The sequence below is a fragment of the Panthera onca genome, chromosome B3 (genome assembly GCF_046562875.1).
Source record: "Panthera onca isolate mPanOnc1 chromosome B3, mPanOnc1 haplotype 2, whole genome shotgun sequence".
Taxonomy (NCBI): domain Eukaryota; kingdom Metazoa; phylum Chordata; class Mammalia; order Carnivora; family Felidae; genus Panthera; species Panthera onca.
The window spans coordinates 146184631-146196817 of record NC_138344.1 but is presented as its reverse complement, the minus strand read 5'-3'; the positions used below and the strand labels follow the sequence as shown (position 1 = coordinate 146196817).

The 12187-nt window shown below is 54.2% G+C and overlaps 1 long non-coding RNA gene and 1 gene segment (V, D, J or C); one reads left to right on the top strand and one right to left on the bottom strand.

Moving 5' to 3' along the window:
• Positions 1 to 12187, top strand: part of LOC132675423 (Ig mu chain C region membrane-bound form-like) — a 242761-nt gene that overhangs the window by 188347 nt on the left and 42227 nt on the right.
• Positions 6411 to 10879, bottom strand: LOC132670411 (uncharacterized). Its single transcript, XR_009606659.3, has 3 exons — positions 9273 to 10879; positions 8230 to 8342; positions 6411 to 7994 (listed from the first exon to the last, which is right to left on the bottom strand). It is a non-coding gene; the product is annotated as an uncharacterized LOC132670411 (long non-coding RNA).

Sequence of the window (12187 nt, the reverse complement as noted above, 5' to 3'; positions counted from 1 at the left end):
TCATTTTTCTTCCCAGACTCATTTTCCATGTGTTGGGTGCTTGTATACTAAAGAATCCTTGATTACTTAGTTTCAATAGATTTCTTTGTAGATGCCTCAAGACTCTGTACACGTATAATGGTGCAATCTCTGAACAGACACAGTTCTACTTCTCTTCCTTGCAGCCCGGGGTGGGCTTTCAGGGGGAGCCACAGCAAGGGCAGGGCTGTGGGTGAGGGTGATCAGCTGTGGTTGGCCTCGGGGATGGTTCTGGGGAGGGAAGGGGCTGGGACAGCACCTCAGCTATGGCACCTCCCACAGAAACATCCATAGCAGCCGTGATTCCTGTTCCAAAGCTGCATCATGGGCCCTGGCAAGAACTTGGGGTGGACATTTGCATCCCCTCTCAGGGAGGTCCTCATTCCCAAGTGCCACAGGCCTAGGGGTATTCTCTCCATCTCTTAGAAAATTCAGTTAGACACTACCCCATCCTGCATCAGAACTCCTCGGCACCCAGCACAGGAAACAGCCTGCCCAGGAAATGGGGCCCCCAGGAGGAAGCTGGCCAAGCATTTGACAGCCTGGAGGTTTCTGATTTGCCACAGCAGCCCTACTACACTTGCTGTGGCCCCGACCAAGCAGGGTCTTCCTCCTGTGCAGGCAAGCCTGAACCCCGGTGATGGGCAGGTGCCCTGGCAGAAACCACAATGAGATGAGCAACTCAGGCAGGAAAGTTTCTTCCCTCTCTGGGCCACAGTCAGACCTTAAAGTGAATTAAGAAAAGTCCCAGTGAAGAAGTTGGTGAGGGCACTGAGTGTGCCACTTATAGGAAAACAGCCTCCCAGCCTGCAGGCCCTTCTCTGTGATGAGGTCACACTGGCCGACTCACCGTGGGGGCTGCAGAGATCCCAGCCCCGATCGTCAGCACAAATGGCATGAGGACCAGCCTTCCCATCTACCTTCAGAGCCCTTCTTTTCTGGCTCTGCAGGACCCCCCACGGTGGTACCGTGGGGCTGCTGGAGGTTAGTCCCCCAGCAGGGTCTCCAGTCTCAGGCACTGTGATGCCAACCAGTGAGCTCCACTGGAGACTACCTCAGGTCTGGGGAACCTGCCCCTGGATGGAGTTAACAGGTCATGCCCGTGCGTGTTCCCCGGTCACGCCTGTGCTTGTTCCCGGGCCACGGCCATGTGTGTTCCACATAGAGGCACACCTCTCCAGGCCAGGGATGAAGGCCTAACTGTACAGGGTGTCAAAGGTGAGAGACATTGCCCTGCCCTCCTCCCACTGACCAGAGTAGGGTGGGAGATGGCCACCCCGTTGCCCTCCCCTCTGCAGGTCAGCATTTTCCAGGGACCAGCAGTGGTAGGCAGGCCCTAGCAGTCCACCAGCCTACAGGCTTCTTGGATGTGGTGAGAAATGGTGGCATCCCCTGTCCTCACCCCATGGATGCAGCATGTCTGACTTCTGAAGACCACAGGCCCAAGGACAGTGGGGCTCAGAATGTGGCCAGCTGGGAGCTGCTCAGGAAAGTACCAGGACGGACACCTAGCACCTGTATCCCTGTGTCACCAAACAGGGAGTCTCTTCAAAGACCCTCATACAGCATGTATCTGTCATTAACCATCACCATTTGCTGATTGACAACTGGGGGTGCTTTGAGAGGAAGGGGTCCTGCCCACTCACCCCAACCCCCCATCCTGGGCCGTGTCCACCATCCCGGGTGTCTGGGTCACACCTGTTCCTGTCCATGGTTCCATGCTGAGAGCCACAGCCCACTTAGCTTGGCTTGACTGCACCCCACCATTTGGATGCAAAACACAAACCCAGGCCTATGTCCCTGGCTCTGTAGGTCCTCAGGGATGAGAACACTGACTGGCTGTCCTTCCACTCGCGAGCTTCCTGGGGCCAGGGTGGCTGTTTTGTGTCTCAGTCACAAGGACCCAGGTGTGATCCCAGGGAACAGCTGCATCTGTCTTGTTGGCTGATAGGCCCTAGGACCTGCAGGGATGCTGCTGTGTAACTGGCCCTCAGGGTTTGTTTGTTGAATGAATGAGTGAGTGAGTGAATGAATGGGATCTGGGCATACAGACTCCAGTATTTTTTTAATTTTGTTTTAAGGTTTATTTATTTTAGAGACCGTGAGACAGAGCACAAGCAGGGGAGGGGCACAGAGAGCTGGAGACAGAATCTGAAGCAGGCTCCAGGCTCTGAGCTTTCAGCACAGAGCCCAACATGGGGCTCGAACCTGTGAACCATGAGATCATGACGTGAGTTGAAGTCGGACAGTCAACTGACGGAGCCACCCAAGAGCCCCCAGACTCCAGTATTAATGGAAGATCTGGGGGACCTGGGTGGCTCAGTTAAGCATCTGACTTCAGCTCAGGTCATGATCTCATAGTTGGTGGGTTTGAGCCCTGCATCAGGCTCTGTGCCAACAGCTCAGAGCCTAGAGCCTGCTTCAGATTCTCTCTCTCTCTCTCTCTCTCTCTCTCTCTCTCTCTCTCTCTCTCCAAAATAAATAGCATTAAATGGAAGATTCCATGCACGGAATCTGGGAGTCACTGCACTAAGTGCATGCCTCTGGAGAAACCCAGCCATAGAATTGCTAGGCCTTGTGCCTCAGCAGGCGATGGGAGCCCGGGACCTTATATCAGCTAGTGATGCTCAAGCAAATGCCAGGTGTGGTTTCCAGTTTAAATATAGCATCCCTGCAAGGGGCCACAGAGCCTGCTGGCACCTGGCTGACCCAGCAAAATGCCTATCTTCTTCCTCATTTTCCTCCCTATGCTGGGTCTCCCGTGGGGTCGGTATCGGGGGGATTCAATGGTTCACAGCAGCACTGACAGAACTATGTGGTATTTAACCTTACCTCCTTTTGTCCCCAGTTGTCTTGTCCCAGATGCAGCTTCAGGAGTCGGGCTCCAGTGAGGTGCAGCCCTCACAGGTCCTGTCCCTCACACGTGCCATCTCTGGGGACACTGTCTCCAGCAAGAGTGTTACTTGGAACCGGCTCAGGCAGCCTCGAGGGAAAGATCTCCAGTGGCCAGGGAGGATGTACTACATGCCCAGATGGTATAAAGACTACCCACCATCTCTCCAAGGTCGATTAGTCATGGACTCAGACATGTCCAAGAACCAGCTCTCCCTGCAGCTAAGCTCAGCAACCACCAAGGACATGGCCATGTATTACTGTGCAAGAGACAGAGTGAGTGGGCATCATTGTGAGCCCAGACACAAACCTCCCTGCAGGGACACAGGAGGGGCTGGGCACAAGTCATGAAGGGCTGCTCAGATGCAACCATTCCCAAGTGGTGCTCCAGACACCAGGGGAAGTCAGGCCACAAGGGGGCACTCAGGTCACCAGGGTGTGCTCAGGCCACAAGGGGGCACTCAGGTCACCAGGGTGTGCTCAGGCCACAAGGGGGCACTCAGGTCACTGGGGGGCTCAGAACTCCAGGGTGTGCTCAGGTCACCAGGGGTCACCCAGGACCAACAGGGGGAGCTCAGGTCACCAGAGAGCAGTGAGGAGCCACCATGGGGTGCCCAGAACACAAGCGCAGGGCTCAGACCAGAAGCCGGTGCAGAAGTGAGCAAAGGCAGAGTTTCCTGCTGCGTCTTAGATTGCTTTTGCGCCGAGATTCATTAACAGAGCTCACAGGAAACTGAATATATGGTTGTAGCAGTTGTACTGTTTTTTCTTAATTTAAAACAAAAATAATACATGTGTTGAGGAGAGTGCACACAATTATTAAAAACTTGCCACTTCAACAAATATGACTTTTTAAAAGGTTTTATGTGTTAAAGAAAAAATGCATTCCCTTTTGGTCTGTGATTGGCTTAAGTCTCTTTTTTAGGAATGGCACTTTCCTATCAATGCCGATTTCCACCTGCAGAACTTGTGTTTGTTCCTTTTTTTAAGTGACATAAAATTCACAACAGAAAATTAACCACTTTGAAGTGTCAATTCAGTGCTGTTCTGTACATTCATTATGTTGTGCAACCATCACCTCTCTCTGGTTCCAAAGTATTTTGATCATCCCATAAAGAAACCCCGTACCCATCAAACATTAACTCCCATTTCCTCCTCCTCCCAGTCCCTGACAACCATTAATCTGTGATTCTTTTAAACTAGAATTCCCAGAGGCACCTGGGTGGCTCGGTCAGGTTAGGTGTCCGACTTCGGCTCAGGTCGTGATCTCACAGTTCGTGGGTTTGAGCCCCGTATCAGGCTCTGTGCTGACAGCTCAGAGCCTGGAGCCTGCTTCAGATTCTGTGTCTCCCTCTCTGTTTCTCCCCTGCTCATGCTTTCTCTCTCTCTCTCTCTCTCTCTCTCTCTCTCTCTCTCTCTCTCTCTCTCAAAAATAAATAAAGCTTTAAAAAAAATTAAAGTAGAATTCCCAGAGTCACAGAAACAGCATGCTTGGGATGTTGAGGTCTGGGGTCGGATGCTAAACAAAGACTCCTGGAACACGTCTATTAAGCCGAGGAAAAATCACCTCTTTTTAATGTGTGTGTCTTGTGATCTTCCAGATAGCAAATCTTATTTTCCCTAGAACACGAGATCATCTTACCATATACCAAAGTAACTGAGTGAAACTGGGCCATTGTTTCTGTCTCTGCTCACTCACCTTCCACTTTCTCACCTCTTCTTCTATAGATGGTAGGAGTCTAATAGTGTTACTACTTTCCCTTTCCAGTCTCTATTTGTTCAAAGTGAGTCACTGAGAGTGACAGTGACAGAATGGTAGAGTAAGCTCTCATTCTCCTACAAAACATCAAAAAAGGTGTCACCCTTCCCAGTGACACCATCTCTGCCATCCTCTGTCATCATCACAATAGCACTGAACCAAGACACCCAATGTCACCGGGCTTCATCCAAGGAGGTACCCTCTGGCAGGCGATGCCACTGGCCAGGCTTTCCTTCGCAAACACGTGGTCCCCCTCACATCCCCAACAGATGTTTCCTCCGCATCGTAGGCCTCCCTGTTCTAACCTCAGACACCAGCCTCCATCCTCCTTGCACGAGACAGGAGACTGCCAGAAGGTCAACCCTAGAAGCCACCAGACCATGTGTAGGAGAGAAGGAATCCAAAGACAGGTAGAAAATACACCTCTCCAAGTTGTTTCCGTTTCTTTTTTTTAACATTTGTTCATTTTTGAGAGACAGAGAGAGACGGAGTGCAAGCAGGGGAGGAGCAGAGAGAGACAGAGGGAGACACAGAATGAAGCAGGCTCCAGGCTCTGAGCTGTCAGCACAGAGCCTGACGCGGGGCTCGAAATCATGAACCACAATATTGTGACTGAGCTGAAGTCAGACGCTTAGCCAACTGAGCCACCCAGGCACCCCTCCAAATTGTTTCTTGCATAAACACAAGGAAAAAATTGGTAAACACTTTGTCACTGTCACCCCCACTTCTGGATTGGGATCTGTGGTGTCTTCAACAGAGAACAAAATCATAATGCGCCAGTGAACGTAAAACCACAGGGAATGGGATGCGGATCCCTTAGAAGGATTTTGATGGCAGGTAAGTAAATAAAAATTCAACGGCATCATTCCAATGTCCCTTAAAAGCAGAAAATTAAACCAGAATTTGGTAATAACATTGATATTATTATTGATCATAATAAAATTGTGGTTTCATCAGTTTTGAGGCTGCACTTTTAGGGTGTTGTGCCTTCCCGTGGACGGGTAAGAGGACCCGTCACTCTGCAGGGTCCTCTTAAGGACTTAAGCAGGGTCACTCTGCACCCTTGTAACTTCTACTGCTCCAAAGACTACTTTCTCAGATGTTAATACAGCCACTGGGACTCATACTCACCGGGCATGTGATGCACCTTCTCTAACCCTCCACTTCCTATCTCCATCTGTCATTGAATTTGAAATGAGTTTTTTTTTTTATTTGAGAGAAAGAGAGAGCATGAGCATGGGAGGGGCAAAGAGCTAGGAAAAGAGAGAATCCCAAGCAGGCCCCACGCTCAGCACGGAGCCTGACACGGGGTTCAATCCCATGACCCTGGAATCATGACGTGAGCCAAAATCAAGAGTCAGACACTCAACTGACTGAGCTACCCAGGCTTCCCTGAAGTGAGTTTCCTACAAGCAGTATATCGTCAGGTCACCTCTTTGATCCATTTTGCCAGCCTATCTTCTAATTGGTCTGTCTGACCGTGCATTAAAAATAATTATTGAGGGGCGCCTGGGTGGCTTGGTCGGTTAAGCGTCCAACTTCGGCTCAGGTCATGATCTCGCGGTCCGTGAGTTCGAGCCCCGCGTCGGGCTCTGTGCTGACAGCTCAGAGCCTGGAGCATGTTTCAGATTCTGTGTCTCCCTCTCTCTCTGCCCCTCCCCTGTTCATGCTCTGTCTCTCTCTGTCTCAAAAATAAATAAACGTTAAAAAAAATTAAAAAAAAAAAAGAAGAAGAAAAATAATTATTGACACATTAGCCTTCAATCTCTTTACATGTGCTTTCTATTTGGTTCCTGCAGTTTTCATTTCTCTGTTCACCCTTGTTGCCTTCCTGTGGCACTTGAACATATTTTAGGATTCATCTGGGTTTCGTGCCTTCAAATCTTTACAGCGAAACGTGTGTCTTTCTTTGCACGGACTTTTCATAGCAGGTGCATCATCACAGACACTGGGAGATCCTCCAGCAAGCAGTCACCACCCATTCCGTCTGTCCCTGTGCCCTCCCCACCCATGGAGAGCACTGTCTTAAAAGTTTGGTTTCTCTTTCAATCATCAAATATGATTTGTAAAACTCGAGGAAAAGAAAGCCTGTTGTGTGGACACCCCCGGTCTCGCCACTGCTCCTCCATGAAGCCCCTTGAGTCTCTCTCCTTTGACTTGCCGACTGTCTGAGGAATGCTACATAACACGTCACAAAGCCAGTCCTCACAGAAACGTCTGCAAGCAATTCCTGTAGTGTCTTTTCACACGTGCACATGCCTACTTCCCTCTGCTCCCAGAGGCCGGGTTCCCTGGATGTGGTGCCCAAAACTACCAGCCCTTCTACGTCCAGCACTTGGGAAGCCCGTGCAGCCTCTTCATGGCCCCCACGGCCTCAGATGGGAAACCCTCCCCAGGTGACATGTCCTTTCTCTCTCGCTGCTTTCGAGACCACTCCTTGGACTCTGGTTTGCAAAGGCTTCGTCGTGAAACGTCTTGTCGTGATTTCTTCGAGCTTATCCGGTTTTGCTTTTTGGAAGTTTGTATCCTTCACCAAATGTGTTAACTTTTCAGTCATTATTTCCTCAGTCTTCCCGCCCACTGCCTTCCCTCCTTCTGGGGCTCCAGTGCTACCGGGTGACACCTCTGTTCTTGCCTCGGGTCCCCTCCAGGCTGCTCTGGGAAGTCTGTTCCTGTCTGTCGTTTCTACTGTCCCATCCCCAAGTCCGCCAACTGGGCACTCCATCTCTGCTCTAGTGTCCGCCCAGCACAGACTGTGTTTTCCTGTTCTATAAGTTCTGATTCTTTTTTATAGATTCTACTTCTTTGTTTCCATTTTCTGATTTTTTTCATTTGCTTCAATAAAATTTGTGATTAAATTTTGAGGCATCTCGTGTGTGTGTTTTACCCAAGTGTAGTTAACGTACAGTGTCCCATTAGTTTCGGGAGTGAGCGCAGTGGTTCAGCACCTCCCTACATCACCCTGCTCCATCCCTGTCACCTGTCTCCGCCTCCCCCCACCCCCCCACGACCACCACCTCCACTCTGGCGACCACCAGTTGGCTCTCCGGCTCTAAAACATCGCCATATAATTGCAACATGGAATTCACCTGACTGTTGCTGTCATTTGACTGTTTTTTTCCTCAAGTTAGATTGTCTTGATTGCTGGAATGATGGGCACTGTTTTACTGCATCCTGGAGGTTTCATCCACTACATCTCTAGTTGAGTGTCAGGCCTGGGGTACTTTTGCAGGCTGTGGACCACGTACTATTCAGGCGGGGCATCCGTTCCACTGGCGTGTTTGCATCCCTGCCACTGTGGCATGCCTACTGTGACAGGTGTTGCCTGGAGGGTGGGAGGCAGGGTGGGGTGGGGTCCCCCAGGATGGTGCCCCGGCTGCCCTGCCAGCTTTGAGCTCTTGAACCCCTGGAGACAACAAGGGTCTCCAGATAGGCTGCTATGAGAGCAGAGCCCCCACCAGCTCCCCCCACCAGCCCTGGTCGTCTCTGGGGAAATGGAGTGTCTCAGCCTGGCCCCTAATTGCTTGTGGGGCCCCATTCCCAGCTCCTTTCCCACTCACCCTCTTTTCCAGGAGTCTTCCCTCTGGTGCTGATATATGGGGGAGGAAAGAGCCTAGCTGTGCTGCCTTCTGATGCCAGGCTGTGGGTCTGGGGGCCCAGCCTCTCACAGGTCCTGGGAGATCAGCAAGGGTTCAGTAGATCAGGGGCACAGAAAGCATGAATAGGGACCACCTCATCATCCTCAGTGGGAAAACTTCCTACCACAGAGGCAGACAATCCTGTTTCGGTAACCTGTATATTCAGTGTAATACAAATACGTCCTACAGATGGTAAAATACACAAGAGCAGCCGGAAAATGGAAACTGCGTATGGTCCAAGTAATAATGATGCCACACCCAGCCTGATGGCACGGACCATTCAAAGGAACAGGTTAGAGAGATGTGCTGTTGCTCACAGGGACACCACACTGAAGGAGCTCTAAGGGACGCTCCTACGTGGGAAAAATAAGTCACACATACGTGTGTGTGTGTGTCCTGTTTATGCACAAAAATATCCAGAGTGGCACATGCATGCTGCGTGTGAGTGTGTCAATGCATAGAGCAGTGTGTAGAGACGCAAACCCGCCCATGAGCACCACCAGGCTGGCCACAGCCTCTGACCCCAGCTATTTCTTCCCCACGAGTCTTTCTGGCATTATTGGAGGACATAAACCCCAAAGAAGTGAGCATGTGGGGGGCCCCTGGGGGTCTCAGTGGGTTAAGCATCTGACTCGATCTCGGCTTAGGTCATGATCTCATGGTTGTGAGTTCGAGTTCCACGTTGTGCTCTGTGCTGACAGAGTGGAGCCTACTTGGGATTCTCCGTCTCCCTCTCTCTCGGCCCCTCCCATGCTCTCTCTCATGTGTTCTCTCTCTCTCTCTCAAAAAAATAAATAAACTTTAAATTTAAAAAATATTTTAAAGAAAGAAGTGTGCGTGTGGGAGGAGCATTAAGCAGGACCCCGCCCCGTGTGTGGCTGGGACACCCAGTCCTTCCCAAGCTCACAGTAGCTGCGTGAGCTACATCCCAAACAAGATAATGTTGGAAATAAAAGCAAACTCACCTCAGAAGCTCACATGACCCAGCAACCGACCAGCATCTGCTCTGACAACCTGTTTGTGCCGCTTCGGCTCACAGGATAATAATGACGGTTCCGATGGCACACGGAGGTAAGCAAACGATGGGCTGCAAACTCGTATGTCCGAAAGAGAACACATCGCTTCTCAATTAAAAATCTGATTGGCTCTTGTGTTACAAGGAAACTTCATTAAGTTTTTTAAGCCCTTTGGCTGCTTCTCTGTGTTCTGAACATGTCACATGTTCTTTCCCCCACGCGTCATTCATGTGGACGTGACACACACAGGTTTCCTAAAAGCAAGCCTGCCTGGAATCCTGCACGTAGGGACTTGGCAAAGCGCTAAGGGTTCCTCAAGGTTCCTTTGTGCACTTATTTGCCCAAGGACAGAGGCCGAGGGTCTGTGAGCCAGTGCATTGCTGGCCCCTCTCTCCTTCCTGATTCAACAGCCACACAAGGGAACAGCAAATAAACTAAACCCCGCGGGCAGTTTGGCTGACAGCCAGGAGGTGGGAGAGCCAGGGCCCTGGACAGGGTGAGGCCTCCAGGCTCAGGTCCTCTCCACAGAGCAGGACCACCCAGGTGTCTCTAACCCCTGCGGCTGGTGAGGCAAACCCCCCAGGAGCCACCGCCGCCAAAACAACCAGGTCCCTGAGCCTCCACCCGAGGCTGAGTGCCCTGGGTCTCCAAGGCCTTCATCTCGGTATCAGGGCCGCTGTACTCGGCACATCTGTAAAGGTGGGGGCTCTCCCAGGCTCAGCAGCTGGATTGAAGCAAGGCAGTTGTGCCTTGGCTGGTGGTCTCAGGACAGTGACATGGGATGGCCGTGAGTGACGGGCCTGGGCTCAGAAGAGGCCCTGGGTCAGGAGCCCTGCAGCCAGGATGCTCTTGGAGTCCTGGCCCCCAGGCAGCAAGGGGGCGGCTGAAGCTGACTGTGGAGCCAACAGACACATCCCTGGGCCTGTGATGCCGAGAAGCCACCAGGGAGCCGGAATATGAGCTGGAACGGCATGCACGCATTCATGCACGCCAAGGTGCTCTGGGCAACCAGCCGTCTACACCCTACTGTGGGGTCCCCTTTGTGGGCTCCTGCTGTAGGCCCCCTGCTGTGGGCCCCCACTGTGAGCCCCCTCTGTGAGTTCCCTCCTATGGGCCCCTCCACCATGGGCTCCCCTCTGTGGGCCCCCTGCTATGGGCTCCTGCTGTGGGTTCCCCCTGTGAGCTCCCTCCTATGGGCCCCCTCGTGGGCTCCTCGCTATGGACTCCCAGCTATGGGCACCCCCCCCCCCGTGGGTTCCCTCCTGTGAGCCCCTCAGTGAGCTCCCTCCTGTGGGCCCCCTCCTATGGGACCCCCCATGGGCTCCCTCCTGTGGGCCCCCCGTGGGCTCCCCCCTATGGGCTCCTGCTGTGGGCTCCCCTGTGAGTTCCCTCTTGTGGGCCCCCTCCTGTGGGCCTCCCCGTGGGCTCCCTCGTGTGGGACAGCCCCCCATGGGCTCCCTCCTTTGGGCCCCCGCTGTGGGCTCCCTCCTGTGGGTTCCCCTGTGGGCTCCCTCCTGTGGGCCCCCGCTGTGAGCTCCCTCCTGTGGGCCCCCCTTGTGGGCTCCCTCCTGTGCCCCCCCCCCCCCCGTGAGCTCCCTCCTGTGGGCTCCCTCCTGTGGGCCCCCCTGTAGCTCCCTCCTGTGGGCCCCCTTGTAGCTCCCTCCTGTGGATCCCCCTGTGAGCTCCCTCCTGTGCCCCCCCCCCCGCCTGTGAGCTCCCGCCTGTGGGCTCCCTCCTGTGGGCCCCCCTGTAGCTCCCTCCTGTGGGCCCCCTTGTAACTCCCTCCTGTGGATCCCCCTGTGAGCTCCCTCCTGTGCCCCCCCCCCGCCCGTGAGCTCCCTCCTGTGGGTTCCCTCCTGTGGGACCCCTGTAGCTCCCTCCTGTGGACCCCCCTGTGAGCTCCCTCCTGTGCCCCCCCCCCCCGCCCGTGAGCTCCCTCCTGTGGGTTCCCTCCTGTGGGACCCCTGTAGCTCCCTCCTGTGGACCCCCCTGTGAGCTCCCTCCTGTGCCCCCCCCACCGTGAGCTCCCTCCTGTGGGCTCCCTCCTGTGGGCACCCCTATAGCTCCCTCTTGTGGGCCCCCCTGTAGCTCCCTCCTGTGGGCCCCCTTGTGGGCTCCCTCCTGTGGGTTCCCCTGTGGGCTCCCTCCTGTGGGCCCTCCTGTGAGCTCCCTCCTATGGGCCCCCCTGTGAGCTCCCCCCTGTGAGCTCCCTCCTGTGGGCCCCCCCCCTCTGTGAGCTCCCTCCTGTGGGCCCCCCTGTGAGCTCCCTCTTGTGGGGCCCCCTGTGAGCTCCCTCCTGTGGGACCTCTGTGAGCTCCCCCCTGTGAGCTCCCACCTGTGGGCCCCCCCCCTCTGTGAGCTCCCTCCTATGGGCCCCCCTGTGAGCTCCCTCTTGTGGGGCCCCCTGTGAGCTCCCTCCTGTGGGCCCCCCCCCTCTGTGAGCTCCCTCCTGTGGGCCCCCCCCATGAGCTCCCTTCTATGGGGGGGCCCCGTGAGCTCCCTCCTGTGGGCCCCCCTATGAGCTACCCCCCTGTGAGCTGCCTCCTGTGGACCCTCCCTGTAAGCTCCCTCCTGTGGGCCCCCCCCCACCATGAGCTCCTTCCTGTGGGCCCCCTTATGGGCTCCCTGCCATGGGCCCCCAAAATATAAGCTCCACGTTTCTCTCTGCTGCATCTCTGTCTCCCAACAGGAAAGATGGGGGCCAGGTGCCCCAGCAGGGCTGCCCAGGCCTGTTGGGGGGGTGGACAAGACAAGGGTCCTCACACTGGTGACCTACCACAGGCACACAGCTGGGGCGGGGCCGTCCCTTAGAAAAGATGTGGCCCAGGGACTGGGGAAGTGTGGTCAGGACGTGCAGGCTGGGC